This window comes from Hemitrygon akajei, unplaced genomic scaffold (assembly GCF_048418815.1).
Source record: "Hemitrygon akajei unplaced genomic scaffold, sHemAka1.3 Scf000187, whole genome shotgun sequence".
In the NCBI taxonomy this organism is placed as follows: Eukaryota; Metazoa; Chordata; class Chondrichthyes; order Myliobatiformes; family Dasyatidae; genus Hemitrygon; species Hemitrygon akajei.
Window position 1 is genome coordinate 102,329 of NW_027332073.1, and position 11,704 is coordinate 114,032.

The following is an 11,704-nucleotide window of genomic DNA, read 5'->3' on the forward strand; positions in this document are numbered from 1 at the left end:
ACAGAAGGCAGATGATGTCGTAGACAGAGTGAATTCTGGATGGAAGACAGCGGGCAGCCGTGTTCCGCATGCAGAGTCGAAATTTCGGTACACTTTATAACTTTATTTCGAGTTTGCAGTTAAACTGCTGAAATAGGGCTGAGGGAAATAGTCGATTTAATCTGAACACAGAGCAGCAGCTGTATAATTTATGGAATTAAGACTGACGGCATAAGCAAATCGCTGAGCGATTGACTGCACCGCCACTTGTCTAAACTGACCTGTCAATTACATATTACAGGGCAAATGCTACATTGAATTCAAAGCACTACAACTTAAAACCAGCATTTCGAAGTGTTCAGCAGCAGCTTTTGCTGCTCATTAAAATAACCAGCCTTCCAAAATGCCAATTCCAAATTCCCAATTGAAGTACACACCATTTTATCATAATGCCAATTTACCTCTGGATCGTGGTTTTATCGCATCCAGTGCAGACACGCTCATATTTCGATCTATTTAACCCTGAATCCACAAGGCCCGTGTGGAATCCGTGTCTCCATCTGAAATCATTAATAAATGTACACACAAATCTACACAAACTAAAATCGCAGTGAAAGCAAAGGTAATATCCAGGCTTACACTTGTCTTCCTTCAAAACCATCACAGACAATTGGGGAATGCAGAATAAACAACTTCAAAAGTTTCCATCTTCTCATGCAATAACCATCCATTAACTCAGTCTCCATGCTTTAGTGTGTGCGAGGCCAGAGGGATCGAACAGTATCAAAGACTGTCTAGATTGTTCGGTGCTGTGAGACACTAAAGTTCTAACCCAGACATACAGTCTGTCAGCCATAGCAAACCACTGCACAGAAACAGGGTCTCCAGCCCGTCAGATCCGGGAGGAATTGTTTAAACTGCCTACTGCCAACGACCTCACCCGGACCGCGGCCATCCATATCCCTCTCATCCGTGGACTTCTCCAATCATCTCCTAAACGTTGACATCGGAACTCCACACCAGGCTTACTTCCCTCACAGGAAAATATCCACTCACAGGAGACCTGGCCCACGCCCAGGTTTACGGCTGCACAGGTGGAAGGTCAACTGAGGAAGATCTGTACCAGCAAGGCGGCTGGACCGGATGGAGTTTCCCCACGATTACTGAGGGCCTGTGCAACTGAACTGGGAGAACCACTACAGCGCATCTTCAACATGAGTCTAGATCAGAGAAGAGTACCCAGACAGTGGAAAACATCTTGTATTGTCCCGGTACCGAAGAAACCACAACCAAAGGAGTTGAATGACTTCAGACCTGTTGCCTTGACGTCGCACGTGATGAAGACCATGGAGCGGCTGATAATACAGAATCTGAGGCCACAAACCAGGCACGCCCGGGATCCGCTTCAGTTTGCGTATAAGGAGAAGGTGGGAGTGGAGGATGCTATCACGTATTTGCTGCACAAATCACTCTCTCACCTAGATGGGGTCAGTTGTGCTGTGAGGATTACATTCCTTGACTTCTCTAGTGCCTTTAACACCATCCAGCCCAAGATCTTAAAGCACAAACTAACGGAGATGGGAGTAGACTCTCACATGGTGGATTGGATAGTGGACTACTTGACAGATAGACCTCAGTATGTGCGGTTGGGAGACTGTAGGTCTGACACAGTGGTCAGCAGCACAGGAGCGCCACAGGGAACCGTACTCTCTCCGGTCCTGTTCACCCTGTACACATCTGACTTCCAATATAACTCGGAGTCCTGCCATGTGCAGAAGTTCGCTGATGACACGGCCATAGTGGGGTGTGTCAGGAATGGACAGGAGGAGGAGTATAGGAAACTGATACAGGACTTTGTGATATGGTGCAACTCAAACTACCTGCGTCTCAATGTCACCAAGACCAAGGAGATGGTGGTGGACTTTAGGAGATCTAGGCCTCATATGGAGCCAGTGATCATTAATGGAGAATGTGTGGAGCAGGTTAAGACCTACAAGTATCTGGGAGTACAGTTGGACGAGAAGCTAGACTGGACTGCCAACACAGATGTCTTGTGCAGGAAGGCACAGAGTCGACTGTACTTCCTTAGAAGGTTGGCGTCATTCAATGTCTGCAGTGAGATGCTGATGATGTTCTATAGGTCAGTTGTTGAGAGCGCCCTCTTCTTTGTGGTGGCGTGTTGGGGAGGAAGCATTAAGAAGAAGGACGCCTCACGTCTTAATAAGCTGATAAGGAAGGCGGGCTCTGTCGTGGGCAAAGTACTGGAGAGTTTAACATCGGTAGCTGAGCGAAGGGCGCTGAGTAGGCTACGGTCAATTATGGAAAACCCTGAACATCCTCTACATAGCACCATCCAGAGACAGAGAAGCAGTTTCAGCGACAGGTTACTGTCGATGCAATGCTCCTCAGACAGGATGAAGAGGTCAATACTCCCCAATGCCATTAGGCTTTACAATTCAACTGCCAGGACTTAAGAACTTTTTTTTTAAAGCTATTATTAATGCTTTTTGAGTTAGTGATTTAGATGCATATCATATTATTACTGAGTTAAGTATTGTATGTAAGGAGTTTTTGCTACAACAAGTGTATGGGACATTGGAAAAAATGTTGAATTTCCCCATGGGGATGAATAAAGTATCTATCTATCTATCTATCTATCTATTTGTGTTGGCAACACTCTGACCACCCTCTGAGTGAAGAGGTTTTCCCTTCATGTTCCCCTTAAACATGTCACATTTCACCCTTCACCCGTGATCTCCAGTTGTATTCTCGCCCAACATCAGTGGATAAAACCCGCTTGCATTTACACTCTCTATACGCCTCATAATGTTGTATACCTCTATCAAATCTCCCCTCTGTCTTCTACCCGCTCGGGAATAAAATGCTGACATATGTAATCTTTCCTTTTAATTAAAAACATTCAGTCCGTCACGGCACTAGCCGTGTAATTTTTTTTCTGCATTATTTTAACTTTATATTCATTTTTCGCGCACACAGTATTCCAAATTAGGCCCCGATAAAGCCTTAAACAACAGCAAGGTAACGTCACAACTCCTGCACTCAGTACTTTGGTCTATGAAAGCCAATGTGCGAAAATCTTTTTTTTTTTTTATGACCCTGTCTTACTCTGGTGTAACTTTCATTGAATTATGGACCTGCATTCCCAGATTCGTTTGTTCTATCGTACTCCTCAGTGCCCTATTTCTCATTGTGTCAGACCAACCCTGTCTGGTCCGCCAAAGTGCAAGATCTAACTCTTGTCTGTGTTAAATGCGATCTGACATTTTCCAACCCATTTTTCCAGCTGGTCCAGATTCCGTTTCATGCTTCGGTACTCTTCCTCGCTGTCGACTACACCCGCAATGTTGCTGTCATCGGCAAATTTGCTGATCTTGTTAACGACATTATCATCCAGATAGTTGATAAAGATTACAAATAACAACGGGCACAAGAACGATCCCTGGGGCACTCCACTCATCACAGGTCCGCAGTCAGAGAGACAACCATCCATTACCACACTCTAGCTTCCCCAACGTATCCAATGGCGAATCCAATTTGCTACCTCATCGTAAAAGCCAAACGACTGAACCTTCTCGAACATCCTCCCATATGGAACCTTGAGAAATTCCTTGCTGAAGTCCCTGTTAGACGGCATCCACTGCCTTGCCTTCCACACCATTCCTGGTAACTACCTCTTAAAGCTCTGTGAGATTGGTTAGACATGATCTACTACGCACGGGCCCATTCTGACTATCGCTAATGTTCTTGTTTGTCCAGTTACTTCCCTTCATACTCCATGACCAGCGTAGTCTAAACAACAAGGACAATTCATCATTACATAATACTGGGCGAGTCCCTACCAAGCAAAGCTATCGGGATCATCCAGCGGTCGGGACTGATATTTATGGCCTAATATTTTTTTAATTCTCCTGCACTTTATTATCCGACGCATTGAGAGTAGTCTGGAAGAGCTAGGCGTTGTAGCTTTAAATCATTAATCGATTTACTAAACTATAGCAAGATACGGTACGCTCGGTCGAACACAGAACATAGAATATTACAGCACAATACACGAGGTTCTGATAGGCTTTCAACTAATGTAAGTTCGATCTAACACATCCCCCCTGCATCTCCATCAGAATCAAAGGTTTCAAAGGTACATTTAAAGAATCAGAACAGATTTAATATCACAGACATACGTCGCGAAATTGTTAACTTTACGGTAGCAGTACAATGAAATACAGGATAAATAAATATAGAGAAAACAAAACTGAGATACAGGTGGCGGCGGGGAAAAAAGCTGTTCCTGAATCGCTGAGCCTGAGCTTTCAGGCTTCTGTATCTCCTTCCCGATGGTAACACTGTGTAGAGGGCACGTCCTGTTAGTGGGCAATGTTAATGATGGGCGCCACTGTGACAAGAATCATCCCTTGTAACAATGATCAATGAGATACACATAATCTGTATTTACCAACAAGTATCTTTTATTACTTCTACTAAAACCACGTAGATTTACACACTGTCGCTGACAGCAACATTGCGGGTGTAGTCGACAGTGATGAAGAGTACAGAAGCATGAAGCGGAATCTGGACCAGCTGGAAAAATGGGTTGGAAACACTTGTCTTAACAAGTAGCTACTCTTCTGAGCATGGTCTCAGGTTTATTGCTCTGATTAGATTGTCCCAGAGTCAAGAATCAGTTCAGAGTCCACGCCCTTCACATAACAAATGGCGACTTGTTTGAGAATGGTCTCAGGTTTAGCAGATCATTACCTGAAGCTTCCTGTGTCCACATTCAGCTCCTGTGATTAAATTATTCCAGTGCAAGAATCAGTTCATAGCCAACAAAATGGGGGAAAACAGAGAGAACTGGTTTGTATGCTTCCCTGTCCTTGATCAGTCTGTAGTTTCTTCTGGCCAACAGTGATTTATGAGCCATTCAATCTGACACGACGGTATCTTTCTCGGGTCTGCTGTCGTCTGAATGCACAGGGGTGGATGATGGAGGTTTTGCAGAGATGCCGAGTGCTGTAGGGGTCGAAGGGGTTTACAGAAATGCGGTGTGATGTAGGGGTTGGAACGGTTTTGTTACGTACCCCGTAACGGGTTAAAAGAACCAGCAGAAATGGAACACACCTGGAGTCTGGTATTGTTACAAATAAAACACTACTTATCTGTATCCACGTAATCTCGTAATATAAAACCAGATAAATCAAACAGGTTAGCAGAGTTTATGCATATATAAGTGTGTAAATATAAAACCCCAAACTTCTTCAATCTTAGGTGGTAAATGATACAGTCTTACGATGGTATAGGCATGACGTCAGTTCAGTTCGTGATATTAAGTTGAGTAGAATTGAGGAGAGAGAGAGAGAGGTGATTGTTTTCCAAGTAAGCTGATGTCGTCGATCTTTCCGTTGCCTTCCAAAGTCCTGTTAAAGTTTTGTGATCACACAAAAGAGTACCGCCTTCACGCAGTAAAGCTATCAAAGGTTAAACACACCGATAACATTCCACCGGTCACCCCTTTGCCACACTGCGATCAAAACCCACCCTTTCGTGGGCACTGAATGTTCATCCAGTGTCTATTTCTTCTGCATTTCTGTCCGTGTTTGTGTGTCTGTCTGAAAAGCCAGCTGACCTTGAATATATCCCAAACATGCTGAACGCCAGCTGCCCATTTATAGCTCCGCCCTTCCGTAACCATGGAGACTCACGGCCTGCTCGGTGCTCTCTCGCTGTCTCTCTCTCTCTCTCTCTCTCTCTCTCTCTCTCTCTCTCTCTCTCTCTCTCTCTCTCTCTGAATCGGTGTACACCAAATTTCTCTCTTTTTAAAGGCACAGTCCATATTGAATACACCTTAGCATCTCGTCACAGTTTTTACAGATAGTGAGGTGTGTCAGCACACTTCTCCACCAATGTGGAAATGCAGTTTACTTGTAGTACCAAACTGGCATTCCTGTCTGTAACAAAATGAAACGCGTCTTGTGTCGGAGTGTTTTGCTAATAATGTTCGTGCAACATTATGCTGAGTGATCCTGAGTACCTGACTGCAGACCGCAGTCCCTACACTATAATGGCAGAATATGGCATTAAAGGCAAAACTTTTGGCAGTGCGTAGGATCAGAGGGATCTTAGGGTCCGAGTCCACAGAACACACAAAGCTGCTACAAAGGTTGACTCTGTGGTTAAGATGGCATATAGTGCATTGGCCTTCATCAATTGTGGGATAGAGTTTAAGAGCTGAGAGGTAATGTTGCAGCTATATAGGACACTGGTCGGATCCCACTTGGAGTACTGTGCTCAATAATCGTTGCCTCACTACAGGAAGGACATGGAAACCATAGAAAGGGTGCCGAGGAGATTTACAAGGATGTTGTCTGAATTGGGGAGCATGCCTTATGAGAATAGGTTGAGTGAACTCGGCCTTTTCTCCTTGGAGCGATGGAGGATGAGAGGTCGCCTGATAGAGGTGTACAAGATAATGAGAGGCATTGATCGTGTGGACAGTCAGAGGCTTTCCCCAGGGCTGAAATGGCTGGCATGAGAGGGCATAGTTTAAGGTGCTTGGAAGTAGGTACAGAGGAGATGTCAGGGGTAAGATTTTTTTACACAGAGAGAGGTGAGTGCGTGGAATGGACTGCCGGCGGCGGTGGTGGAGGCGGAAACGATACGGTCTTTTAAGAGACTCCTGGATGGTTACATGGAGCTTAGAAAAAGAGGGCTATGGGTAAAGCCTAGGTAGGTCTAAAGTAGGGACATGTTCGGCACAGCTCTGTGGGCCGAGGGGCCCATATTGGGCTTTAGGTTTTCTATGTTTCTACTCAGACGACGGCAAAAGGGTTTGTCCCACCTTCCTTTAATTTGCTCTTACTAATCAATCCCAAATGCCGATTGGCCACTAGTTGATTGGTCACCGATTGCTCTATTGCACTGCTGTGAGCTGCCCCTCGGACAATGAGCCTTATTGAAGTCCCCTCCTCTCCAGATTTCCGATGTCCTGGTTGGCCACTAGTCAAAGCTACCGGACTTACCTCTCAGTGATGGCCATGGCAATGACAGCAACATGACACTGGCAACCGAGTACATTGTCTCGGACAAGACACCTGCCAAATCTAATGCCACTCCCCTTCGCACTACATATGGACTGCCGTCTATGTATGCATATTGACCTGTTGTCCGCACATGTTCATTGATCTCTTTCCCTCTCTGCAATGTGAATACTCCAGTTAAAGCCATCTCCTGCGTGTGTGCTTCTATTTGATATGTAGTTACACAGACACAATGCAGGCTGACATTTGACTACAGAAGTGATGACCATAAGTTTCTCTATTCCTCCAACCCTGAGACAATTTTAGATCTAGATTCTTTGTTGTCCTCACAGTTCCAGTCCAAGAAACACATTTGTGTCTTTCATATTTTGCAAGGGACATGTAAGAAACGGCAAGAAAAAAATACACAGATATAACTGCTACTAAAAATTTTATTGGTGGCTTATTATACAAATGCCCCAAGTGAACATGCTGTACCTATCTGCACGCAATGCAACAAGGACTGCTCACTTGGAATAACTTTACAATTGACTTAAATTGTGGTGCGCCTATCAATATTGTAATGTCATTATGGGTGCAGTAAGAATTAGGCTGAGTGATGACACCTGACAGCTTTACAAACATTTGTGGAATGTAGAAAGGCACCAACCCTATGAATTAATGTATCCTCCAATATAATTTAGGAATTAACCTTCTTACATTGCATAAACAACTGATTAACACATGTTTACAAACTGCATTACATTCCAACAGTTGCTACATTCTCTCATGACTCATGCGGTCCTTTTCGTGGATGCAGACTTCTGGGCAGCATGAGCACAATTCAGATTAGCATCATGCACCGCATCCCACATCAGTAGCAGTTTGAAAGGCTGAAAACGGTGCACTAGCAGTAACTCACGGTAATAGCAAGGATTGAAAGAGTCCTCTTGGGTTGAAGGAACACTGATACCAGCTGCCCTGAATCCACTATGGGAGCGTGGGGCTAGTCCAGCCTTGGCCAGGCACATCCCCAAAAATACATCATCAATGGGGTATAGTTCAAGGTCTTGGGCTATGTGGTAAATGATATGAGCTGTATACACAGACATAAGTATGCCCCCTCCATTAACGTATGGTGGGTAAGACTTGATAGTGGTCACTATTTCTGGCACATAATACTTGCTCGACTTCTGGCGTTTGGGCCCAGACCCATAAATGAGACGGCCCACAAACAGGTGTTGGTGAACCTTCATGCCTAGCAAGTAATCAACCATGTTATCGGTGTTGGCAAAGACATCTTCATCTCCATTGAAGATGAATTTAGCACTGGGGCAAAATTCACCGATCCACTGCAGCAACTTGTATTGTTTGAGGGTGAGGTTGAAAAAGGTATCCAAGAAATCCCATTGTAGGACATCTCTGTGTTCTCTGTTTTCCATTGCTAACAGCTGATTCAATTTCCTACTTTCTTTTTGGTCAGGAGAGACACCAGAGATAAAGACTCTCTTAATTAGGACCCCATTGAATTCGCGTTCTTTGCCCCAGGTCTTCCTTACCACTTCCCGCCGATCCTGGTTGAAAGGGTGAGATTTGATCACCAGGAGCAGGAAGACATTCTGAGATCCTTCTCGACCACCACATTTGTCTGGGACATTTTGAATCATGTTAAATTCTCGACAGTGTTTATACATCAAGAAGTTTTTTATGTGCTCTTTCTCTTGATGAAATGAGGACAGGTGCAACAATGTCCTGTTCGCGTGGCACTTTGACTTGAGCACTGATTTAGTTGCATCAGCAGTAACAACCTTGGGCAGGTCATTGCGATGAACAGTTTCTGCAACAACATCAGTCTCTCGACGTTTGTCATTATTCCAGAACACGAAGAACAATCCCAGAGTAATCAGAACACCCGGCACTACTTTCTCATAGAATTGCTGATGTCTTCTCATCTTTCACCTGAAATAGAGAAAAAATATGGATTAATTCAAAGAAAACTTTACATTTACATGATGCTTGAGAAGAATGAGAAGTTTAAACTGTAATGAGGTTCACTAATGCTTTGTAATATTAACCTCAAAATGGTGGTGAGGTAAGGAATAGGCAAGGCCCTACAGAAAGTTTAATTGACCTGAAGCATTCCATCCCAGCAGAAAAACAAATCTACCTATAGGATACCATCTGTCATTAAACTGAAAATCGTATAGTTTCTTTCGGTGCATTAAAGATATATTATTCCAAAGGCTTTATTCCACCTCGCTTCACAGCTTTCATCACTCCTCTCGGGGCTTAAACTGAGCTGGGCCAGACATAGAGCAATATAGCACAATGCAGGCATTTTGGCCCATGATGTTGCACCAACCTTTTAATCTGCTCCAAGATCAATGTACCCCTACTCTCTCAAATAGCTCTCCATTTTTTTATTTCATCCATGTGTCTATCTGGAAGCCTCTTAAATCTCAGTAATGCATCGACCCTTATCACCACCCAGGCTGTGCATTCCATACACCCACCATTTTCTTTTAAAAATTACTACTTCTGACAATCCCCTAAACTTTTCTCTAATCACCTTAACATTATGCCCCATCTTATTAGTCATTTCTGCTCTGGGAAAATGTTGCTGGCTGTCCACTCTATCTATGCATCTTATCAACTTATACGCCTCTATCAAATCACATCTCCTCCCCCTTTGCTCTAAAGAGGAAGGCCCCATCTCGGTCAACATTCAGTTTAAGTTCACAGGTTATTGATACTATGGAAGATGATCTATTATTGACCATTGATTAGTAACTGAATATATGGCAGTGCAGGGAAGGTAACGTGTTAGTACAGCTACTGAAAGCATCTGATTTTCAGGGCATTTCAACCTGGTCTATGTATGCCTACAATAGGAGAAACAAAGAGAAGTATACTCAAGGACCTTGGCTTTTTGCTTCTATTTTAACCAGAGAAGTGTATTCAAAGTTAAATTAGCAGTGGCCCACCCACCCTGCCATCCATTGGTCAAACCACTTTATGAAAGGCTACAACTAAGGCATAACTAGTCCCAATGGCAAGGCTGATTCCACCCAGACATTCAGTAGTAAGCAATTGTGACAAGACAGCGAAGCCATCGCAGGCCCATATCTATTGAAGGAAAACGGCACCAGCATCACCTATGGCAGGAATTTACGCTTCATGAAGAGCAGTGAACCTTGTAATCCAGGAGCCCAGAGAAAGCACAAGTAACTGATAGCAGAACAAGGCAGATAGATAGCATGATCCACAATGTGTATGAGTAAAACCTTGGATGCCAGGAGCCGTGGAAAGACACCAGTGACTGATAGCAGAACGATGTGTACAAGTAAAACTATTTGCACAGGGATGCGACTTGTGTCACTTTAGAATTATGGAATCCTAGAGTAATGCGATCTAAACAGGCCCTTCGGCTCAACTGGTCCATACCAACCACAGCATCCTCCCTGCTAGTCCCAGTTGTCTAGTTTGGCCCATAACTCTCCAAGCCTCTCCCTTCCATGTACCCGTCCAAATGCCTGTTAAATGTGGCAGTGGAACCCACTTCAACCACTTCCTCTGGTAGCTTCTTCCAGGTATTCACAATCCTCTGTGTACTGAAGTTAACCTATTGATCTCTTTTCAATTTTTTCCCTCCTCTCTTCTATCTGTGACCTCTCATTTTGGACTCTCCAACTCTCCAATAATGACAATCCACCTTATCAATACCCCTTATGATTTTAGACTTCTGAGGTCACCTCTCATTCTCCAAGGAATAAAGGTCCAGCATGGCTAACCTCTGTGTAATCCATGCCCTGTAGTCCAAAGAAACATCCTCCTAAATCTCTTCTGCACCCTCTCCAACTTGGCAGTGTCTTTCCTATAACAGGGTAACCAAAATTGTAGATAATATTCCAAAAGTGGTCTCAACAACAAATTATGTAACTGCAAATAATTCGCCGCTCCTGAACTGTACACCATAACTGATGAAGGCTAGCATGCTAAACGAGTTTTTTCACCATCCTGCCTTTCAGTGAACTGACTTGTCAGCGCCTTGCCATTCATTGTACAAGTTCTACTTCATTTGAATGTCCATCACCTCACAAATAACCATATAACAATTACAGCACGGAAACAGGCCATCTCAGCCCTTCTAGTCCGTGTCGAATGCTTACTCTCACGTAGTCCCACCGACCTGCTCTCAGCCCAGAACCCTCCATTCCTTTCCTCTCCATATACCTATCCAATTTTTTAAAAATAACAATATCGAACCTGCCTCTACCACTTCTACTGGAACCTTGTTCCACACAGCTACTACTCTCCGAGTAAAGAAGTTCCCCTTCGTGTTACCCCTAAACTTTTACTCTCTGTCTCTCAACTCATGTCCTGTTGTTTGAATCTCCCCTACTCTCAATGGAAAAAAGCCTATCCCCGTCAACTCTATCTATCCCCCTCATAATTTTAAATACCTCTATCAAGTCCCCCCTCAACCTTCTACGCTCCAAAGAATAAAGATCTAACTTGTTCAACCTTTCTCTGTTACTTAGGTGCTGAAACCCAGGTAACATTCTAGTAAATCTTCTCTGTACTCTCTCTATTTTGTTGACCTCTTTCCTATAAATCGGCGACCAGAACTGTACGCAATACTCCAAATTTGGCCTCAGCAATGCCTTGTACAATTTTAACATTACACCCCAAGT

At 43.9% G+C, this 11,704-nt stretch overlaps 1 pseudogene; it reads right to left on the reverse strand.

The window, feature by feature from the left end:
* Window positions 1-7,367: 7,367 nt before the first annotated feature.
* LOC140724313 (N-acetyllactosaminide beta-1,3-N-acetylglucosaminyltransferase 3 pseudogene) lies at window positions 7,368-8,788 on the reverse strand (annotated as a pseudogene).
* Between the last annotated feature and the right edge of the window lie 2,916 nt (window positions 8,789-11,704).